This window comes from Caloenas nicobarica, chromosome 7 (assembly GCF_036013445.1).
Source record: "Caloenas nicobarica isolate bCalNic1 chromosome 7, bCalNic1.hap1, whole genome shotgun sequence".
Taxonomy (NCBI): domain Eukaryota; kingdom Metazoa; phylum Chordata; class Aves; order Columbiformes; family Columbidae; genus Caloenas; species Caloenas nicobarica.
In genome coordinates, this window is record NC_088251.1 from 22,740,499 (window position 1) to 22,765,277 (window position 24,779).

The following is a 24,779-nucleotide window of genomic DNA, read 5'->3' on the forward strand; positions in this document are numbered from 1 at the left end:
CACTCAAAATGGGAAGGGGAATTTATTACTAATTACTGTTTAAAGAGCTAATGCAAACAATGCTCAACAAAATAGTGGCAAATACACTCCTTTATCCTGCCATACATACTATCTCACATTAAGAAACACAATCCAGAACAACAGCTATAGGAAAGAAAGCATACAGAGAGAAAATCAGTCAAGTAAACAATTTGGGAATGATTGCTGGAAGAAACAGGCTCGCAAGAGCAGAGAGAGGGAGGGAGGATCTGGCAGCAGAGGCCGGGAGACTGTTCCAGGAAAAGGAGGCAGCATGAAACAAAATGCAAAGCTGAGAGTAGGAGGAAGAGATAAAGAGAGGAGTGCACAGGGAGTCAGAGGGGAGTAGGAGAAAATGACAGCTCACATTGCTTAAGGAGGCAGAAACATAGCACCTAAGACAGAATTTGCCTGAGACATTAGGTCTAGCTTGCCTACTTTTAAAAAACATAGGTTCTTTAATAATCAAAAGAGGCAGGGTCTGAAAGGCTTAACAGCTCATCTTCAAAGATGCGTTCCAGCAGAAACCACTCGCGTGCTTACAGCTTATGTGTTTAATGCTGACAGAGGAAGGCTCATACAGTCCGTAAGTATAAAATTCGCCATGTCTTGCAATATTCCAGATAAACCACAGCATTATTTTATCCCTATTCCTGACTAAAGCCACTGCTGGTTTGGTTGTGGAAATCTTAATACGCTTACAGTACTGCGTAACTGCATTCATCTCTTCCCTTTGTCCAGAGAGCAGAATACCCACAATAAAACATTATAAATGTTGAAATTTCAGCATTAATGTTGAAATCTCAAGTAAAAATGTGCTAATTGATCTCAGTGAAGTAATAGATACTTTATAGTTTTCGGATCAATTAACACTTAAAATCTTGTGCACAGATGTGATGGGAGAGAAACAACCGCATTTAGAGCATTCAAGTAACTCAAACTCGACTTTGCAGCAACACTATAACTAAATAATTAATGCTTTTTAGTAGCCTCAGATTAGATTAACGCTATACTTCCAGACAAGGCTTTTTCTTCTTTTTCTACTCAGTATTGCTGCACAGGTGAGAGCAAATGCAGCCTGGATATCCAAATTCTGAATTTTCTTATCTTCTTTGTTGTAGCCAAAACACAATAATTAAATAATTTTTAGCTAGACAGCAACTTTGAAGAGCTATAATTATGTTACTAAAAAATACACCGTGATAAAATATTTTAAAATTTTAGACATTAATTTTAAAGTTAAATACACAAATTAATTTTAACTCTAATTATTTGGTCTACTTAACTCTCACATAATTAATTGGGTAGCTGGAATATAAAGATTACAGCTTTTTGGAAGACATGCTCCGTTTTCTTACACAACAAAGAAATGAAGCCTCTACTTGAATTATAAAATTCAGTCTTCATTATGAATCTGGGTTAGTGTTTCTGCAATAATTTGAAACGCTTTGACTTTGTCCTCACTCTCCCATGAAGTGCTAAGTGGCTTGCAGAACATTTGTGATTGCAAGTGTTAACGGCAAGCGCATTCAAAGGACCTGCTCACATCTCGGCACCTGTAACAAAAATCTTGCCCCACTGCTTTTATGCTTACCTTTGCCCACGTTCCCCCCTGCCTGACCCTTATTTTCCCAACCAATTTATCTGACACGACCAGGCAGTATCACGAGGCAGCTGCTGCGCTGGATGCACCCCAGCCTCCTCTGCCTCACCAGGCGCTGGCTTTGCTGCCCGACTCCCCTCTCAGCTGAGGGAGGCACAGGCAGATGTGCAAATTCCCCAGTATCCCCCCACCCTGGTCAGGAGAGCAGACCTGCACATCCTTCATCTCCTTTGCCAGACAGGGCTGCCAGTTGGATGAATGCAGTGGTCATTCTAGCTCCAGGAAACCCACCAATGCAGCTCTCGCTTCCATCCCCTTATGTCCCTCCACTCAGAGGTGCAGGCCCTTGGCAGCAGCGCCAACAGGTGACTCTACCGAAGCAGTGCCAAGGGGCATGTGTAGGGGCTGTCAAGCTGTGTGCTATCCCCATTCAGCTACTCCAGAGTTAAGGCAGGGTGACCATTTTCTATCTCATTCCTGCACACATAAAATGAATGAAGACTCAATTTTGTCATCTCATCCAGACACCGATTTTCCAGAGCATTCAGAGAGGAAGACTCCATAGCTGAGCCACAACCAAGGGCTCCATGCTCAGATCAACATTAGGAACTGTCACAGAAATGTCAGTGTCCTTTCTGGCTTTCTTCTTTCCTCGCACAGCTACAGAAAGGGCAGAAGGAAGAGCAGCATTATCATGGGAGATGAGACATGGTGGGATATTGAAATCTTTAACTTCCCCTTTGTGCACTGGCCCACAAGCATCAGAAACACAAAGACCATCTTAGAGACAGTGAGAGCTCTCCACACACCCTCTGAAAGGGAGCTAGACATCCTAAAAGCTAGGCAATTGGAGAGTAAGACCGAGCTCATTCCTTTACGCCACTTTTAACTTGATGCGGTTACACGTTTGACAAACCCCATCTGTAAAACGAGAATCACATTACACAAAGATGCTGAGCACCCATGCTTCAACAGCACTTTGTGAATGTATCAAAATGAACTGTTATCCTGATGTTACCTGGGTAAAACGCAAACTTCAAAAGAGCGGTAAGGATGGGATTGACACTGCTCACTGCTCCACTGCAAACACTCCAGAGAATGAGATTTGAGACAGACAGAAGGTGAAAAATTGTCTAGCTGTTTCCAGTCAGTAGAAGGATCATAACTCGGCTTGGTTTGCTGACAGCACAGAGGCTGCTCCATGGAAGGGGTGAAAATTTTCTCCCCTGCACTGCATCTGCCAGGCTCTCATACATTCCTTTTTCTTCACCGCTGCTATTTGCGTGAAACAGAGGAACCACACTCATTCAGCAAGGGCCATCTCAGAGGTTAAACAACTGGCAATGGCATTTAATTTATTGGGAAGGGGGAAGAGAGTGCATTTATTTTAGGTCAAATTGTTTATATGAAGAATCACCTTCGACTCTACAAATGCTAGGAATACAAATAAGAGGAGATATTTGAGTCCTCTGTTTTTTTAGAGAGAGGTCCACTTTCCTTTGCAGACCTGAACAGATTAACGTCAATCAACCAATGTAATGTAGGTAGGGTGAACCAACGCCACAAATCCTACCCATAACTACCCTACCACCCAGAAGAGACACTTTAACTTCTGTCCCCTGCTCCTTATAGAAATCCAAACCTGAACAACTCTACACGTATCAGTGGGAGACACTGGAGGTCTGTGTTATGTGTTCTCCCACATTCCACAAACACCGCCCCCCTGCCCTGGGAAAGACATTTGGCCTTTACACAAATATATTCTGCACTTGAATTTTCAGTATAAAAATGATTACTTACCCTGAAATGAAGCACACAATATGGAGTGACCTATGCACCACAGAAGGGCTGAAAAGCTACAACACACTAAAGCACAGAGAGGTGAATTTCTCCATTTGGTCATTTTCAGTTCCAAAAATAAGTGTCTCTACATAACCTCAGCTCATATACGAGGGTATGAAAAAAAAGGATTATGCTTCCTTTGTTGTACGATACCTAACTTTACAACCTTTTGTTCAGAAGAAGGCATTGCACTGAATTGAAAGCATTGGAATGGAAAAGCAACAAAACCAAATCCCTTTGAGGAATATTTTGCATTAAAGATGGCTTCAAATTTGCAGTGAAAGATTCCAGCACCAGCCATATTCTGAGAACAATGCGTGCTCTCTCTCCGCCAGCCCCTATGCCTGGCTTGCTGGCTCTATAGAGAGTTTGTTATTGCCCTAAGGGAGTATTAGATAATGAAGAGCTCCGAGTTTTCCTTTCGCTTCATGCCTGGGCTCATCCTAATGTGTGTAAGCAGGCTTATTTTGCAGACTTTCCTTCTCAACCTCTTCCCCCTCCTATTTTCCAGCAACATTTTTTATAAATGAGCATTAACAATTGCCTCTCTTGAAATAAGCTTATTGAATCCATCATCTTCTTCTGAGTGTCTCAGAGACTAAAATGAGGTTGCCAGCTTTCAAACACACCCAAGTGCTTTTACTGTACTAGGTGACTCCATCACAAAACATCAGAAAACTGAGTGGTAACTACTCAAGTACCTGCTCCAGTCCAGCTCTGCACTACAGGTAGCACTTCATCCTGCTAGAAGAAAACGTCAGCAGCGTCCAGGTGTGTGGAATAAGGTGTGACAATGGAGACACACCTAAACACACTGAAGCAGTAACACCAGGCTAAACAGGGTCTCATGCAACTGGACCTTAATTGTGGTGCAGTCACACATGAGATGTGGGAGAAGGACAGGCCAAGCAAGATGACAGCTTCCTACCTCACACAAGCCAATAATAGTTTGGTGAAGAGAGGAAAAAACAGTTTGTTTTGAGCTGCTTCACAACTCTGCAAGAAATTACTTGAATTAAAATTGCTTCTTTACCTATTGCTTCCTACTCTTGCCTATAGGTAGTGGCTTTGGGAAACACTCATTCTTCTTTCTCCTTTTCATGCCTTAACCTTCAATTAAGAATCAAAGGCACTCTAAATCTCGGTCTTGTTTAAATTTTGCCTTGGTTCAGGCAAATGGCTGCATCCACTCACAAAATGCCTCTGACATGCTGTAACATTTTACTGAGCACATAAAATTGTTGTTTCATGATGAATGACAGCAGTGGGGTTATCGACTTTTCGTTACATTTCATCTAAGGTGAACACACTTGATACATCATTTCCAGATGGTTTAAAACAATGGATAACATTTTTATTGAAGATAATTTGTAATTTTTTTAGTAATTTCTTTCAAATCATCGAAGCAGAAAATCCATATGGGAGGTTGTCTGTCTTCCAGCAGTAAGGTAAGACCCAAGATTCCTGGAATTAGCAGCAGGTCAAACTTTGACAGGTTACTTCAGCTCTGTGTTGGTTAAACACTCCTGTCAACATATACCTTTTCATTACCTCTTTAGGCTTCTTGAATTGAATGGCCTATAGAAAGGCCAGATCCTAATACAATATGGAAAAAACTTCACTGCAATTTTAGTTAACATGAAACATATCACATATGACCTGAAACACTTAAGCAGAGACCACCACCCTTCCTTATCCTTTTGAGCTGAAGCTGGGGAGTGAACAGGGAGGGCACAGAACAGAACTGAAAATTGTGCCTCCTCTTCCACATTGCCACATTGTAGAGGGAAGGTTTTAGACAGCAGGAGCTACATCTACACAATTACTTACAAAGCAGCCTAACCATCTGACTTCATTCTTTACTGTAAGAGGGAAAAAAAAAACCTTTAAGAGAAGAAGCCCTGCAAAAAGTTTCTGGCCTGTGCTCCAGGCCAAGCTCCTGGTTCCTACATCTGCAGTGTTTGGCCACATTGCAGAAGCATCCATACTGTCAGCATGAACTTGACTGGTTAAATAAAGAACAGTTTTAAAGGCCCAAATTCTGTTTAATGTGCCTTGACCAGGAGAATGGCAGCCACACCTCAGCTCAAGGATGAAGAAGTTTCTTAAGGACCAGAAAATCCTCAGTGTTCCAAGTGCATCTTATTTCCCAAGGAACTAAAAAATGGAAATCAAACACATTGTTAGGCAAAGGGTATTCTTTTACTAGTTTGTAGTGAAAGGAAAAAGAATATCTATAAAAATTTCAATTTCTAAGCTTTCAAATTGCTAAATATTAACTTAGCGCAACTAGCTTTGCTCTTGAGATGCAAATGAGAATGTAGATTGCTGTGTGACAAACCACCGGATAATGTGGTTTCATTAGTCCTCAGGGACCATATAAGACATCATCTGATTTTTAAAATGTTCTACCTGTAATGACTCTAATCTTGACAATGATGTCATCAGTTACCGATATTGCTGATATCTGTTCATCTTCCAGTCAGGTGCCCAAGACACAAAGTGACTATAAGGGGTCAAGGGAGTATCTATTTATAGTGCAGCGTGAGCAGTAGCCTAGGCGAAACCTCCTTGTGCTATGCATTTGTGAGCCACCAGCTCCTCACAAGCCAGATTTCATCCTCCTCCAGCACATTTCAGAACCTGAATTGAACCCAGCAGCAAGGTTAGATGCAGAGACATCCTATCAGGGAGGGAAAGGGAGAGCAGAAGGAGGAGGAGGAGAAGGACCTAACAAAGACCTTAATGAGCAAGGACTGTAGCATGCATATCAGTGCAAGATAGACACCCTGCCAACTCCACTTAGTGCACTGCCTCATACAGTCACTGAAGAGCAGCTCGTCCATCCTCCTCTCACAGCATTGTCCTTGCAGATGATGACTGTGTAACAAGCAGTCAAATAACAAGGCATGAAAGAAAAACAATGTTTTCTTGTAACAACCTAGGTAACAATTAGATAAGGAATAGCAAAGGTAAGCACAAAGATTCAAATTCCTACCTTTAAAAGTGAAATCCTCAAGCGAAGTTACTTCCTCAAAAGGGGTCTAACAGTCAGCAACCCAAGGAAAGACATGGACCCAAAGGGAAAGCAAGAAAGTCTGAGAGCTGCTTTTCACAAAAATAATATGTAAAGTGACCTGGCCTTTCTGGCTGAACCATTATTAGTAGCAGGGGCTGCCTTCACTCAGTGTTGCCAAAATCTCTCGGATCATTTTGCAGACCTAAGGATGCTGGAATTTTAAGTGCAGATGAATTGGAAAATGTAAATACATTCATGCTAAAAAAGAGGACATCACTGCTGCAGTATGAGCGCCATTAACCACTAGCTGGTGTATCATAGTGCATCTACAGGTGGGTGGTAGGCAAAGCACAGTCCCACATAAACAACCCACAAGCACGGCCCTCTTCTCCCAGAAACTATCTTGCCTTGCAGCTCCTCTCTGAAAAGGTTCCACAAAGGCTCCCTGAAATCGCAGGAACAATGAGAGGAAAGTGAGGAAGACGGTGTGCAGAGGAAGGCAGAGAGGCACATTCCAGTACTCAGATTATCATGGCACACGGCAGATTTGAGATGCTCCTTCAGGGTGGGGATACAGCTCCATTCCTTCCTCCTCTTACACACTGTGCATCTCTTCACGGCAGGGTGTTGAACTCCATTTGGACGCAGACAATGAGATCAGGATCCGGCAGCAGTTCAAAGGCATTTCTAAGCGAAGTGACTGAACAAGCTCAGTGCCGGCGAAGGCAGAGCGGGATGCGGAGCGCCCCGCTTTCCTCCCCTTCGCTCCCCAGGCTGCACAGGCAAGTGCTGCACCACAGGCAGCCAGTTCTCCCTTTGTTCCAGTGGCAAGAGGATCAAGGAGGAAACCAAAAGGGTATCACCATGGAGAACAGCAGCACCTAAACCCACATCAGTAAGGTAGAGGGAGGAGGGGAGCGGTGTGGGGGGAAGAGGAGGGAGAGGGAGAGATAGAGGGAGGGCAAGTGGGCAGGCAAGGGGGGAGCGGGGAGGAAGGGAGCCCACAGACAGCAGTGCCTGGCACACTGACAGCCTGCTGCCTGAGTTTGTCTTTTGAGGCTGTCACAGGTTTATGGATGCCTCCAGACTGACAAGCTGACAAGATGAGGGAAACTACACTCAGCAAATGTATTCAGCAGCAGTAAATTGCTTCTCATGCCCTAATGTGGCTCGCAGTTTCACTTAGTGAACCGATCTCATTATCAGGAGGGGGTGGGGGGAAAAGGGGAAAAAAAAAAAAAAAAAAAAAGGCAAACCAACCCAACACCAGCTAAGTATACTCAGACACTATTCTTGGAATCTGGAGACTGGAATAAATCTGCAGAGGAACACAGAAAAATCACCTTCTTCCATACCACTAATAAAAAATTAACATGTCAAAAGAATGAACACATAAATCTGAGATTATGTTCTGTCCTTGTTTGGTCACAGTGGTGGTGGGGGAGCTAAACTCTATACCCCTAGAAGACTGGCACAAGAGGGGCTGACTACTTTAAAACATAGTAGAAAACAGTGTCTTAGAGGAATGGAGAGGCAGGCAGGAAAGGAGGCGCTTCTGATCACAGCAGCATAATTGGCTTCTCTTTGAAGATGCAAAGCCCTAGATGCGCTCAAAGTTGTATCCTTTCCCAGTCGGGGTTTGGGAGAAGGAGGTTTTCAGACAGGGTGACACACTAGCACACATCTCTAGAGGAGTTATTTTAACAGGAGCTGACAGCGCACAGCGCACACTTCTCTAATAAGACAGTGAAAACTTAATGCAGTGGAATGGTACAGGGTATTAGAGAATGCTCTGAAAGAGGCCTGAATCTCAGGGATTCGGGTGCTATCCCTGTTATAAAGCTAACAAAATACCTCCTTACAATTTTATCCTGACAATAACAAGCTAAAAACTAAGATCAGAAACAAGGCTCAATTATCAGGCTCTTGGGGTTACCTACTAGGACTTAAACCTGCTTTTGCAGAATGTCTAGCTTCTCACAGTTAAACTGAACAGGTAGCTGCAGTAAGGTGTGTCTCAAAGGTATTTTCTACTGTCTCACTGCCCTGACAGGACAGCAATAAGCCCCAGTAGCTAAGGTAGAAAATGTTTTTAATTGTTTATTATGAGTAGATGACTTTCCTTCTGAATGAACAATAGAACTAATTCAGAATGGGCATACTATCACACAGTCTTTCTGTCCTATAATAGCACAATGATTTGCTCAGTGCTGTTTAATCCTAGAAGATACGTTGCAAAAACATAGCAAATTATTTATTCGTGTATTTCATGTGAAAACTGTAAAAAGCACCAAAGTATTTGAGAAAGAAAAGCACACAAACATTAAAATATTTGTTGCTAAGTGGTGAATAAAAGACGAGGTGCTGAGGGATAAGGATTACACACATGAAACTAGCGCTGCTGTCCTAATCAATCAACTAAAGTTAAATGGATGTTGACTACCTTTGAAAAATGTAGTTTCCACATCTAACAGAGGAGACAACTCTCTATTCTGCCTCTGTTTAAAAAAATAAAATCTTCTCACATACATGTCATGCTACAATGTAGGACTGCAAGTTTGAAAGCTTCTTTGTGAACTGCAGATGAATGATGGTGACAAAAATTTTCATTTATATATAACTAACACAATTTAAATTTTTAGCTTCCAGCTCCCATCTACGCCAGTATACAAACCCTTCCCATTCAAGCTGCAGTATGCAAAAAGCAGGTGTTGGAAAACTCTCAATACTCCACTAATTACAAAGACAACAGAAAATCCTGGCTCCGCACAACAAGGGACTGATTTTTAGAATAACCAAGATTTTCATGGCGAGTTTTCACCATACACTTAATACATTTTTCTCCAGCTTTTACAGAGATTCTGGTTTACTGGACACTTGCTAGTAGTCTTTTCAAACGTGTTCACTTAGAAAACAGAGAGAAGAATTACTGCTGGTCCGCATATATGAAGACAATTCACTTTTGCTCAATGCCTCAAGTCAAAACTTCAATCTCTCTCTGAAAGGGTGATTTCCTCTCTTCCATCCTCCCTACCCAAACCTCCTGCACTTTCCCAACTTCCCAGATCAATGGCAAGCAGAGAAAAACTTAGCTCCGTTGCTGCTAAGGATCACTTAAAGGCAAGTACATCAACTATGTCCTCATGCTAGCAGGTAGTTACAGCGAGATTTCAGTGATATTTTCCTGAACAGTCAGGTCCCAACTACTCTGGCATGATGCAAGCTGTAGTTCTGCTCAACATCACTTCGTGCTGTCTCCAAAGAGCCCTGGAAATAAAGGGGGAAATACTGGGTGTTGCTACCAGCTAAGAGTCAGCTTCTACTCCTGCATGTTGTGAGTGCAGCTTCCCCTTCCCACACAGCTTCCCCGTCATGAAGAGTGGGATGACCATGTAGGTCTCTCTGTAACATTCCCCGCGCTGGCTATGATCTACAATAAGGCCTTTCTGACAACCATTACGTGATCTTTGTGTTTGCTACTCAATGTATTTTAATTATTATACTGTGAGCAGAGGCACAGCAGCGGAATTATACAATGCCAGAGCAGAGGTTTTCCACCAGGATCAGTGGGCTGTTTCTGGAGGGTCCAAGGAAAGGTTACCAAGATAATTATAAGCCAATCATCAGTAGCTTTAACCCACTGTAGAGGTGTCAGTATCTTTATTAGACAATTTTTGTAGATCCGTGAAATAAAACAGATCTTAAAAGTAACTTTTGGTTATGCCTGGTAATGCCCAGGAAAATTAAAGCAAACTCTAAATGTCTAGTCATGACTCAGATAAAAGTCTCTCTTCTGTCACTGGCTGAAATCACGTGCCCAATGCAGCATTTTTGGACCAGCCTGTGTCTTTACTTCTAATACTCATAATCTGGAAAACATATCTGAAAACCAGAACCAACTATTTAGAGAAAGAGAAGGGCCTTTTAGAGCCTCTATACCTAAAGAAAGAATGGTGGTTGTTGCAAAAATATTAACAGTATTTGTAGTACTTCCTCCTTACCCGAGTCATTCTCTGTGATGGCATGATTTCCAAGATGCTGGTTAGACCCAAACCTCTTGCTGTGCTTTGTATCAGTAGTTTAAAAGCGTATATGGTATCAAGATAAACATGTTTGAAATAAGTAGCCTTAGTACTTTGTAAATAACCCAATCTTGAAAAGTTAAATAAAAACGGAGTGAAATCCCACTGTCCAAGCAATTATGCTAACAGACCTATACTGAAATCCTGGCTTTATAACCCAAAAGACACTCGATTATCCTCTCTGATGTCTCTCATTTATTGGGCTACACTACAGGGTGTTTACTTGGACCTTTACAGTGACTTTAAATGTCTCGGCAAAACACATCTTTCATACCGTAACATGCCTGTTACACGTTTTTCAAAATACCTCAAGTTTAGGATGCTATTTACACTGATTGCACTTGAGAAACAGAGCCTAAACAGTTTTAGAACTACCAAGACATAGCAAGATATGTTTGTTTAGTTTACATTCTTTGAAAGATTTTCTTGAACAAGCCTTATTTGTAAGCTACCATGGCACGATAGCATTGATAGTGCTATCCCTGAAGTGCTAACCTCCAGACAGAAACACTTAACAAATCTACTGTGGTTTACAGTAATGTGCCAAACAAGAATTTCTCACCAGTTCTTCAGCCTCACACACATACCCCACAGTCTCCTCTGCCCAGATCCTGTCCCCCAGGGCTCTGCCCACCGTTTCACTCATTCGCTTTGCTTTACCACATTTTACAGGTAAAGATGACATACAGGATTTGCTGCAGCCAGTCCCCTACATCTTGAAACTCTCGCTGGAGCCAGTAAAGACCAAACATGTTTGTGTGTAACTCTTACTGGAAAAAATAATAGCAAAGATAGATCACTACTGAGGTACTTTAATACTGCACTAAGTAACTGAAAAAAATTAGATTTCTTTTGAGTTCCTCCATCCTTCTTCACCCAAATATTGATAAGGGATCTAGATGACCTTAGCTCTTCTCAAAAAGATACTGGGACACAAAGCAGATTTTCTGGGAATCACTGATGGAGGAGAGAAAACTCCTTATTCTCTTCAGCAGCCACAGAAGGGATATGACAAGATTTAAAGATGCATTTAACCCAGCCAGTATCTGTTTGTTAGCAGAGGAACAGCCTCCTGTCTGGAATTTCCCCTTCAACTGAGGTTACAGAGATCCACTCTGTAGCACAAGGAAGATTACAATTAAACCCAGTCTAACAAGCCACGTGAACATTGCCAGAATTGGTGCAGGGATGGAGGCTGAGAAAGGAGATAGACCCTGCAGGCTTGTGTAGGTACGATCTGTTCAACTCCAATAAACTCATTACATGCATAAATCTTGGTAAATTTCTAGCTGGCTTGAATGTTAATGTTGTCACTGGTGAAATCTACCCTACCCAAAATTCAATCCAAGACAGCTATGTCATATTATCCTTTTTTTTTTTTTTGGCCTGCCACTGAAATAGAAACAAGAGTCTTCAGAAAGTCTAGATGTAGTTGACTTTGGGATTAAGGGGGAAAAAACAAACAAACAAAACAAACGAAAACCAGGAAGAGTTTTGTATTTCTAACAACATGCCTGTCTCTTACATCAGGAGACAAGTGAGCCATCATCCACTCTGTTTGGAATGAAGTGCCTATCTGATGGATAAGAAGAATTTCTGAGGCCAGAATAAGCACATGAGGGAAAACTCTTTTCTTCCTGTTCAGTGAAACAAAGGGGCTCTCTTATAGGTACCAGTTATATCACTAAAACTTGTGAGAGATGACAGCATACAGAGCAAGCAAACTTTCATCTGTCCCACCAAGGATCTGGAAGTCTCAGGACCCTGAGGGCACCATCAGCCCTCAACAGACCAGTCTCAGTGGGACCGCCACGCACCCCCTCTGCCTCTGGCTCAGCACCCCCCCTGAAGCTCAGGCCTGGCCCTTTGCTCTTTGCCTGAACTCTGCTGTGGGTGTACCTGCCTGCAGCCTGCCTCTGGCCCTGGCTCCTGGACTGACTTAGGCTGTAGGTAGCTTGTCTCCTGGAAAGACTCCTCATATATACGCTGTAGCTCGTACCCAGTTCTGTCTTTGGCCCTGTCTTCTGGCTGGACTTTGGACTTATGCTGCGGCCTTCGGCCCTGTGTTTCTGAACTCCTGGATGGAGCCTCATCACTCCATCTCGCCTGGGACTGTCCACAGACCCTGTCACCAGCACCCGGCTCTGCCTGCCATGCTCAAACGCTGTGGGACGGCGGCCCACCAGTGTAGGCAGTGGCTGCGCTGGGGTCACCCCTGCCCCCCGCCTCGCCTCAGCTCCCAGCCCTTGCTGTGCCCTCACAAGAGGCTGGTGCGTAGTGCTTGCAGGAGAAGATTTAAAAATCGATGGAAATAATATTCATCTTCTGTAACTGGTGACTGGACAGGTCCTTTCTGGGAAGCCCGCCAAGTTGTCCATAATCACAACCTAAGTTGATTTCCAAGCCTTTAAGTACGGCCTTAGGACAGAGTTTGGCAGTTTGGTGAGGGCCTTAGCCCAGTAATAGATCAACAGCTTTAATGCCAGATACAGAAAATATAATCTGAGAGACTATTAGAGTTTTGTAATATGTAAGCACATGAATCATTTTGTGGAAGAAGGTGAAAGGAAGAAAGAACATGTTTGCATTTTTAGGAGAAAACTTAATGTGTTACTTTTCCTCTTCCATGTTAAAGTAGGAAAAAAGCTCTTGATTGAATACAGCATTCCCCACTCATAAGATTATATTCATTTAAAACACATGGAGAGAAGGGTGAAAAGGGCCAAAGTTAAGCCATTCAATTGACAAATAGATGATACATTCAAAAGAGAGGAACGCAAACCTGCCAGAGCACCCTAACTCGTGCCCTTCTGCTTTGTAATTAATTTTGTCTCTGCTCAGCTATGCTTGCATTTCCTATCTCACAGACCTCCAAAGCCCACTTGGGGATAAAGTAGTTTGTATGGAGGAAAGGATAATGAGGTCACTAGGTGTTGCTATGCAGGCTGCTAGCCTGACATAGTCCTCATACTTAGTAGTGCCTACAATTTGAGACAGTTATTTCATTTTTGTATTCATCTTTAATACTCAGGCTCATCTTCAGCAACAGCCAGTCCTTAAAAATTATGCAAGCCGTAACTGGCAAAAATCCACCACTAACTTGCCAGTTCTCTTGAACTTCAGTCCAATAAACTAATTAAAATGTTTAAGATCAAATCCTGTCCAAGCACTAGAATTCATTCTCTGTTGCATAAATGTGGCATGATGTCATGCAGACACACCATCTAAGTAAACCAGCACAATTCTGGAGATGTTTCAATGAGAGGATCTCACTGACATGATTAGATCTGTTCCACAAGTTTCAGAGGAACTGGTTACTACAACCTGCCTTAGACAATAAGATGAAGAACTGGTGAATGCAAAGAAATACCCAGTAGACAGGTCCTTATTAGAATCAACTGACAGAAAAAAATAGACACAGCATCCAGAAAAAGATAAAATACAATAGAAGAGAAAAGGAATTATTTGTCCCTCTACTCCTGCTATGACTGAATAGAGTTGAGATATATCACAGGAATATAAAGGCTTTTAGGAAAATGAAGGTTTTTTGAGAAGTAAGCTACAGGCATTTAGTGGCTTGCTCTCGTACTTTTTCTGTAATTTAACTGTGGAATATTACTGGGAGAGGCATCTCATTGCAGGAAACACTAAAACATTATTAACCAATAAATAAGTGTTGCTAAGGATGAACTAATAATGGGTTAGCACAAGAAAAGCCCAAAGTCCTCTTTTAAATTAGTAACAATAACTTACAGTTTCCAATAACTCTGCTTTCATGCACAGTGAAATGGGTTCTGCATGGCCTACCAGGCTATATATGTTCTACTGCATGGTCTCCTCTCCACCTGCTATTATTTCTACATTTTTGCTGTCTTTCTCCATTTCCTAGCCTTTGTGTCAATGAAATCAAAGGTGCAGTTGCAATTTACTGTGGCTGTATCTGAAATCAAGTATTCTCCTCCATTTGCTGTTCTAGTCATGATGTCACACATACATTGACATGAGTAGCATATATAAAGCATTCCATTAATATTTTCATTCTCTCACTTATTATATTTATCCATTTCTCATGTGAATATTACACGAAGTGTCTCTGGAATTACGCAACTATTCAAGCTGGACAGAATGCCAATGTGGCCATTGCACTCATTCTACTCCATCACAAATTTTTGCTTAATATATCCAGTTTCTACTCTTGAGTTTGCAAAAGTAGCCCTGGCTTCTATTACTACTCTACTCCTCACAACAATGTATTGCAAGCATAAAAACCTTTATCATGTGTTTTGAATTATTTCTGCTCCTTTACTAGTCTCTGCAAATCACATCCGCAAAATTGACAAGTTTACAATAGAAAATATTTACTATTTGAATCACACTGGAAACATGAGTTATGAAAACAGGGGCACACCAACTGCATAGGTCCTACACCTTTTCCGGCCTCCAAAATCCTTTTATCTGACCAATGCCTGAGGACCTTTGTCAAGTGTCTCCAGAAATCTCAGGGTTAGGGTTGAGAGAAAGAGAAAGCAAAGAGCTGCACTGTGAATGGGGCTGGCAAGGGGCTGCCAAAAGAAAGTGGGCACTGCATGGAGATGGCCCTGGAAGAAATCTTTCATTTGGACAACAGTATCAAACTTGTCTATGGCTTCCCAGGAAAATTAGGGTTAAAGTCCAGCTGCCAGTTGACAGAGGAAGTTCAGAGCTGTAGCATGTGCAGGGCTCAAAGAGTCTGAAGTCCTCGTTTTAGCATGTCCACCTTTCCTGACCACCTGAGTTTCTGTGCACTGCAACTCAGCATTAAGTACTAGCTCCTGCAATTTCCTTTCTACAAACCTGGTCTACTTGCACAAGGAATGCACCGTTCCACCCTCTCTTTTTTTCCCTCTGACTTTCTGCACAGCTGAAGCCGTAACAGTCTGCTCGTATAAAGCAATCTGAGAGATCTGTATAACTGAGAACACTTTTCAGGCATGAAAAAGTATTTCAACCAGACTTGTCCAGCACACACACAAAACCAAATCAGCTCTATTCTTTCCAAGCAAAGAATCTAGGAACCTTTCAATGGAGGCAAGACTTGACTACATCATTCTTCTTCTACTGCACTGACTGGAGGAACTTCCACTCTTAGGATAAGATTGGGCTTTTTGCAAGTATTGCAGCACCTGAAATCCATAAATGTCACAGGAGCCTGAATCTCTGCAAATTTTGCATCAGGCACCTTGACAGGACCAGTGTTTTTTTTGTTATTTTAGAGTTCAGTATTCAAACATATGTCTTAAATAAACTCCACAAGAATTACTTTCTCCCACTATTCATCCAGACGGAACTGACGAAAAAAAGTAGGACTCCTTTCCTTCAGCACAGAATTTAGACCAACCCAATATTTCTATTTTTAATTACATTTATGATATTTCCTGTGAGTATAAGTCATGAATGCAGTTCCAGTATGCTGGGAGCGATGTAAAAATAGTCATTCCCAAAGGGATCTTAGAGCTGTTATGCACAGGTCAGAAATTCTGTGAATCGCAAATCTGAAACTTTAAAAGCTTTTTAGCTTGCATCCTTCCCATTCCTTTTCAAAGGCCGAGTTAATGGATACTGAACAACATTGCCTCAAATTCTGCCCACAAGGTATGGAAGTAGTAACTCCATTTAAATAAAGTAATATTTAGCAATAAGCAAACACTCAGTCCTATCTCACTCAGGAACTGCATCGGAAATTCATTTCTGATCCAAATTAACTCATCTGCCACTTCATGCTGACAACTGTGCAACTGAAGACAAGACACGTGGAAACTGTTTCCTCTGCAAATCACTCTAAGGGGGGAAGGAGGAGTGCAACTTCACATTGCAGCATACCAGTCTAGCTGCCTCCTCCTTCTACTTGATTCCTGGTCTCTTTCTTTGACACGAGACCACTCAAAAGGACTTAAGTAAGCTCCCCTTAACAAACCTAGATATGTCAAAATGCAAAAGATTCTGCACTTACCTCTGATCACAGTCTGGTGACGAAAAAATACTCATCAACTGCTTCTCTCAGGAACAACGTTCTGGTTTAAAATAAATAAAAAAGAAACAAGACTTTAAACAGTGCTTCTCTCTCCCTTCTTTAATGTTAGACTCCATCAGTGTTCATAAACATTTGCTTAGCAGGAACACCTTAGCTCTCCAGAACCAAGGTAATGATTACATTACTCTAACCATGGCATGAGGACAGAACAAGGCCATGACAACAGCCTTGTTGGCACCGACTAGACAATGACATGGGGTTGCACTGCAGCAGGCTCCATTGCGCAAGAGTGAGAAAGAGTGGGGTGAGATAAGAAATGACAAGTGCAGGGGAAAAAAACAACAACAACAAAACCCCAACCCAAACCAGGAACCTGGATTTAGAGGTAAACCATAAAGAAAAAAGAAAGTTCACAGAACAAGGAAATGCAGCATGAACTGAGAGAAGTGGACACGCCAGCATACTCCTAATGGGATTTCTCACATCTGTTCATTAACATCGTTGCCTTTGAAACAGGCAACAAAGCAAACTATAAGACACTACCTTTTTTAGTCTTGGCCACAGCTAAATCAGTTCAGTAAAACTTCAGTGGTGTGACAGCGTCTGTGTAGTCTATTGGCAAAGCCTTTAAAAGAGTCAGGACCATTAGGTATACTGTGAAACAAAAACAAACCACCGAAGAATGGAGTTACACCCTTCCTCCACCCCTCCACCTGGCTGGCGATCACACAGATTAAAGTACTTTGTGAAGCTAACAGAAGCTCAGGAAACTTCCCTGTGTGTACACACACGGAGAGACACACAAAGAGCAACTTGCCAGTGAGAGCACCTCAGCGGAGACACTGAAGACCCGAGGGAGGACACAGATGAGACCAGGGTTGGGGCTAAAAGGCTAATTTTACCTGTCAGACAGCCTTTAAAGGCAGCTCTTCCACATCAGCTGTGTCTCAGATACACAAGGACTCTCCTGTAGCTTTCCAGCTCACGCAAACCTTGATTCAGCAAAAACTCTGACCTTTGAGTTTCCAATAATCTTTAATACCTCTACAGCCCATTAGTAAACACAGAAGAACCATGCTTGTGCTGGCTGTAAATATAACCAAGTGTGCCCAGCTCCCTGCCTCCCTTGCAAATTTACAACAAGAGTAAAATTTTCTCTTTTCCTTTTTCCTGGTTAAATAAAGTTAGTTTAGAAAAAAAGCACTTATCTTTCCTCAGTACATAAATTTCCTCTTTCATTTTGATCCATAATTCTTATGTTTCTTCACTAAACCATTTGAGAAGGCAGAATGAGAAGCCCTGCATGCCTGCCCTCCACAGATCCCAACACACCAGGGTAAACGTCAAAACTGCCATATGCGACTGCACAAACAACTGAACTACAAAAGGGGTGAATGTTTGATGTCATTGTAAAAGGAATCCACAAATAAAGAAATGTTTTTCACAGAAATGTGACAATCCAGTGAAACACACTGAGAAAAAAAATTAATTTCGGAGGTTAATTATTAGTAGAATTTATACGATGGCAGTGGATAAGACTCTCACATGTCCACTCCTCCAGATACACCAACATCCAACTAATGGCATTTAATGTATGTTTCCCATAGGGGCTGGCTATCCCCTGATGTTTCACTGCAAAATACCTTGCACTATTACCAAAGTGGCGACTTGGACCAGAATGGAGCATCACTCTGGTCTAGTTGGTTTTACTTTCCAGAATACAGCTTACTTGAAACAAACACACACACACCACACACAACCAAACCAACCAAACAAAAATCAACACCACACAAACAAAACACAACAAGGATCAACAGATCCCAAATGCAGAGGACACACTTAAAGAGGAACAGGAGTTACAAATAATTTTCTTTTCAGCATTTAAAAATGCAACCTGCTTACACTTACAGAAGCTCAGAAACAGTTACCTCAGTTCAAGAAGGACAGGGAACTGCTGGAGAGAGTCCAGTGTAGGGCAACAAAGATGATGAAGGGAGTGGAGCATCTCCTGTATGAGGAAAGGCTGAGGGTGCTGGGTCTTTTTAGCTTGGAGAAGAGGAGACCAAGGGGTGACCTCATCAATGTTTATAAATATATAAATAGTGAGTGTCACGAGGATGGAGCCAGGCTCCTCTCAGTGACAACCAATGGTAAGACAAGGGGTAATGGGTTCAAACTGGAACACAAGAGGTTCCACTTAAATTTGAGAAGAAACTTCTTCTCAGTGAGGGTAACAGAGCACTGGAACAGGCTGCCCAGGGAGGTTGTGGAGTCTCCTTCTCTGGGGACATTCAAAACCCACCTGGACACATTCCTGTGTAACCTCATCTGGGTGTTCCTGCTCCAGCAGGGGGGATTGGACTAGATGATCTTTCGAGGTCCCTTCCAATCCCTAACATTCTGTGATTCTGTGACATCAATAAAGTAAAGAGACTCATGCTCTTTGCAGTTCCAGTTTTCCACAACCAATAGAAGTAGAAACACAACAGGGCAGGATAAGAGGGGAGGCAGAATTTAATAGCAGTTGAATGGGGTAAGAAGGAATTTAAACTGAATGCAAAAATTGATAAGTAGCCAGTGATGAAACACAAAGAACAGAGTGATATTATCAGCAGATAGATTTTTCCATCAGTAGAATATGACTGGAATCAGCCAAATCTGATTTCACTGCAAGATTTATTTAAAAAAAAAAAAAAAAACCAATGTAAACTAAAGGGGCAGTTAAAAACAACACTAAAGGGATGACAGTGCTGTCATTTCCACAGAAAGGGAAGTCAGGTGGCAAAAACCTTGCCTAATGATGTCTCATTTCCCTTCTCCATATGTACTCCTCTGCCTATGTCACCGGTGAGAAGTAGCATATTTGTATGTTTGGAAAGCCCTTGACATAAAGTGTACCTTACCACCATTATCAACAGCTGCTAAAAAACACGTCCCACATGCTTAACAGAGGAGGCAACACCACATTTCATCTCTAGGCATCAAAGCATTTACTAATGGAAGTGAAAGTCTGCCTAGTTCACAATCAAGCTATTTTGGAAAGAGGTCATTAACTCTAGGAGCATCATTATCTTTTCCCATGTTCGTATTTAGTTTCAAATTTACCAGCCATAACAGCAGAGTGGGAAGCTCAGGAGCTCGTGCTCTGGCCACACAGGCTCCCACAGCAGCTCCCGTTACTCAGGGTGTGTGCCACATGGAGAATCAATAAGCAATGGCATTTGTATTCCTGACAGTTTTATTTCTTTCAACACCAGCCACACTAGAAGTTTCGCTTTTTACTCTGGAAAAAAAGGCCAAACCTGAGTGTAACAGATGCTGTCTGGAACGCCCAGGACACATAGGAGAGCATGTGTGTGGTCCCCTTCACCATTACAAGATATAACAGCTTTTGGGAAAATGAGAAGGGCGCTTAGTTTTTCTAAGCATAAAAAACCTTAATATTTACACTAATCAAATACAACAGGGTCCACTTAGTCAGAAGAACAGTATTCACACAGAAGCCCAACGAAGTGGAAGTATTTTCCCATGAAGATCTTATTCTCAGTCTGGGCAAACAATCAAATTCACACTAGAGACAATAGTAATTACACCAAGGAAACACGGCAGTCCTTAGATTAAAAATAATAATAATAATAATTTTAAAAGACCAGATCAGAAGCACAGTGGAAACATGTAACGATAAAGCATACATTGGAAAAACACAGAAAGTAGATCAATATGGTCAAAATATGAAAAGATTTACAACGGACATGACCAGAGTGGAAAGCCCTGCTTAGTAAATAGTGGAGATTTTTAGTTAATTTATGTAAAATAATAAAATAGGGAATAAAAACTACAGGTACCTGTAATTTGCATTTCTTCCTGAGTAACAAATACTTTATAACATCACTGGAAGAGCTGGGTAGCTTTACAGTTCAAAGACAACACAGAGCAAAAACATGGGTGACCTTCAGTGGCTACAGGGAGGAAGGATGGATGGACTGCAGCAATCGAACAGGAAAGAAAAGAGAAAATGTACCTAGAGAAGGGGGAGAGAAAAGGCATAGAACTATGTGCGAAAGAGTGAAACCAAGAAACAATCATCAGAAAAAGTCACTGCCAGAAACTGCAAATGCTCAAGAAAGAAGCACCATGGAGAAAACTGCATTCCATGTCAGGATGATCTCCAAGGAAGTAAAAGAAATGGAAAGTAGGCAGCAAGGATATAGTTGAAATAGTTAATTGAAGACATTTGCCATCAAAACAGATTACCTTAACACATATAGCTCCTTTATGGCTCATTCATGTGCATCCAGCAGAACTGGTTTGAGAAGGGAAATTATTTCTAAGACCCTGTGAAGCTCTTAAGTGAATACATATTTCTGCTAAGAGAAAGCAGTCTCATTTTCAAAGTTCTAGAAGTGACCTCTTAAATTCCTCCTTTCTCTCATATGATGGGTTGTCTTCAATGTAATTCACCAGAGAAGCTCTGAGAACAGAAGAAAAAGGCAGAGCCATCTGAGGAAGGAGAAGCATCAGTTTTATAATGTAAAGCAAATGGCTTAGCATGGTTCATCATTCAGCTAATGCCCTACTTCAGCCCTCGCCTGTCCTGATGTGGCATCACCTTGTCTGCACACAGAGGAAAGGATTCCTCCCTGTAAGCCCATTCATGGCACAGAGGGCATGTGGCCCAGACCCCGTCTGCCATCAGCATGCTTGCTTGCAACCGTGTTGCTCTGAAATGCCCATCACCCTGACTGCTCCAGCAGTCCAGTTTTCAGAAAGGTCAATGCAAGCAGGGAAGTGTTAAAACACCATAATGCTATCTGTCTTTGCCTCTGTCCTTTTCTCTCCTGCTATCAGCTAGCTGTGTGTGTCCCAACATGCAAAAATGCAAACCTATTGCAGCCAAGGCCAATGGGGAAAAAGCTATCAGTAACAACCTTCTTCCCAATGCTGCAGCCTAGCAGCTAAAATCATACCATCTTTGTGAGGAGAGATTTGTAAAAAAGGGGGGAACAACTACAACTAAAATATTAGGAAAAGATCTCTCCTTGTTCTCTTTTGCTTTCTGCTCTCATCACATGGGAAGCAAGGAAATAGCTTTCTCAGCAAATGAACTTCCATTGCTACAATTCTCTTTTCCCTCCCCTTTGTTTCTGACCGTTCCTCAATGGGCAAAGAATGGTCTTGAAGAAGAAAAAATTATTATTTATGTATTAGACAGATATACCTTAAAAGACTGTCGGTTTCCAGGCTGCCACAGAGCCACTGCCTCCTGACAGCAATGCTGTAATTAACTTGATAGCACTGAGAATTCTCTGAATTACTGGGTTAAAGCAGCAGAGCACTGGTTTTAAACCTTTCACCCCATTCAGATCATTTAAACAATTCTGCTCGTGGCTTGTTTAGGCTACTCCTCCCCAAAGCATTCAAAATCAAGAGCACCCAAAAGAACTAAAGACACCTAGTTTGGTACTGGTCTTTCCCTGGTCCTAATTAGCCATGCCTCAGGCAGACAAAGCAACGCCTTATCTCCCCTATACCAGCCATAAAGCCATTGTTATCTTAAGAAAAATAGCATTTAAAAAATAGCAAACAAATAATCAGATTAATGAAAGGCAATCATGTTTTAGCTTTCCAGACAGACAGCTTGAAAACCACCTAGGAGCCCAAATCCCACAGGAATGAACTTAATGTCAAGAGAAAGCTATGTAAAGGCTTTGTGCCTACATGGTGACCCCCAATTTACAATGATGTTGACAGCTACCACAGAGAATTTCAAGAGGAATGGGGTCATTTATATTTCTCTCATTTTATTCCTCCACTAAATAAAGCAAATTAAGTCAGAAGCCTACTGACTTTAAGACAACGTAATTCCTTCTCTACATTTTTCATTTATCATTGTGAATACTTGATCTGGACAGTGTTGCCTCTTCAGGCTCCTTATGCATAACTTTTATCTCTGTGTTTTATGATGAAGCGATGCACACTCTACATTGCAGAGGAGATTCCTTCAATATCTAAAATGATGTGATGGGGGGGAACAAAAGTATAAACATCTCCTCACTTAACCCCACAAATGTGCCTACAACATTATGAATCGGCAATTCCAAGTTATGATTCACCCCCACCAAGGAACTAATTAAAATTAAAATAAATATTGTTCAGTTTTTATAAAGAAAAAACTAATAAAGTAAATAACCTACACCCAAATAAAAGGTGTAAAACACATGTTTGGTATGACTGTAAAGACATACTGCAATAAAGAAAATAGCTTTCCTTGTATGCACTTTGAGGTTCATAGTAGTAACTTCCAGGATGCTCAATAAGTGGCTACAGCGCAGCTGGATATGCAGAAAAGATACATAATCGGAAGAGATACTCCATCCAATAAACCAAATAAAAATAACAGATATAGGGCATTTTCCTGGATGCAAATGCACAGAGCTCAATGAAATCCAGATCTGGAAGAATAAATACGGTATCTTGAAGCCAAATTGTGAAAGGATATGGCTTGTTAGCAAATTGGTTGTATCCACACCTGTTTAATTAGGTGCATTTTGCCTTTTCAGTAGCTGAGAGGAAGGAAATACGGAAAACAGGTAAAAACGATGCATGCTTTCAGGGGGATGAGGGGAAAGAAGAAATAAAAACTTCTTACTCAATTACCTTTTACGTGTTTAGCCAATGTTCAGTCCCAAATTCAGCTTAAGCAATTCTCAGAAACAGACATGTTTTTCCAGGATCTTACCCTCACTTTGAGGCATGATTATCTTTCTTTCTCTTTCCACGAAGTTTTCTCAAGCTCTGCTCCTCACTGCTGCTGCTTTTCAAAATGCCTCTATACCCAGCTGCTGATGGCAACGGCTGCAGGTGCAGTCAGCTGGTGAGGAACGCACAAATGTTGAACAGACTGTTTCCTCCTCCCTGGGGGCTCCACATCACCACTGAGGTTGGCTACACAAATGCTCAAATCGTCACCAAACCACGCCACAAATGGAAATAGATATCTGATCCATCCACAGAAGCCTCCACTTCCATATGACCTTGTTTGGAAGAATATTTAAATGTACTATTTTAACTCTGCCTCCCATCCCTCCTCCTTTATATTTTCTGGGATGCAGAGGTAAAGCAACCTGGCACACAAATCGATTTTAAAAGAATATGAGTGATGCAGCTGCTTGGTCCTATTATTGATTATGCCTGGAAGAAAACCTTTGCATGAACCAGTAATTCTCTTTCTCTTTATTTTCTATGAGACAAGACTACAGGTTGTGGCTACTGAGAAAGTAATGCCAGAATAATGTGAGGAGTATCAACTCTTTCAATGCTACAGGTGCAAGGACTTGGCCACATCCTTTCACTTGGCCTTTTGAAGTCAACAATCTGACTGTGGTTGAATTGTCAAGAAGAATGGCATCTGAAAAAGGTACACATGATCAACCAACCTGAGTTCAAGGAACACCATAACTGCTTTGAGATTAGTAGTCAACAAAGCTTGCAGATTCTCTATGACACTGGGTTACACTCAGGGAGAAATGTCAGTACTTATAGACTGACTCATGGAAGCACGACTAAAGCAGCTCTGTGTGGCATTGTTTGAGAGCCACTGACCCGGAAAGGCACTAAAGCAAAGCTGTTCATAACACTCCCAATGCAGGCACTCAGCTCCCTGTGCCATTGCTGGAAGGAAAACTACACAGAGCTCCATAATTTCATAGTTGACATAAAGAGCTTAGGGAGCTTCTGTGCTTGCAATGAAATGAAAATGTCTACTTCCCTTCTTAATTTCCTCCCATACCTCAAGTTAAATGCTCTCTGCTGCCTTCCCTCTTTCTCTTCCTCTGTCTTATTCTACCCTTTCAAAGTGATTCTGAGTCAATCAGTGATTAAATTCCCTGTGTCTTCATGCAAACATCTGACTTCTCTGGCTTCACTGGAACATCAGTGAAGCCCTCCCTTCCCACTCCTCCTCATCCCAAGAGATGAAAGCATATACAACTTCACTTGAGCATCATTTTGGAATAAGACCACATTTGTGTTTTTAAGAGACCATCCAGCCAGTTGGAGGTTTCTTTATGGCTTATATCAGAACTGCAAAGCCTTTTAGACTCACAGACTGAGCCAAAACCCTGACCCTACCATGCCCTTCTGGGACCAACAATATTCTTCCACTGCTTGAGAGAGAAACACATGAGCTGTCAGTTTAAAAAGCAG

General features: G+C 41.8%; 1 protein-coding gene across 3 annotated transcripts in view; it reads right to left on the minus strand.

The window, feature by feature from the left end:
* Positions 1-24,779, minus strand: part of NDST2 (N-deacetylase and N-sulfotransferase 2) — a 137,853-nt gene that overhangs the window by 35,664 nt on the left and 77,410 nt on the right. For 2 of the 3 annotated variants that reach the window (XM_065639129.1, XM_065639128.1), the window contains one exon: positions 16,554-16,614. The exons of the other annotated variant lie outside the window; for it this stretch is intronic. The gene's annotated coding sequence lies outside the window, so the exon portion shown is untranslated. The remainder of the gene's footprint in view (positions 1-16,553; positions 16,615-24,779) is intronic. 3 annotated transcript variants of the gene reach the window in all.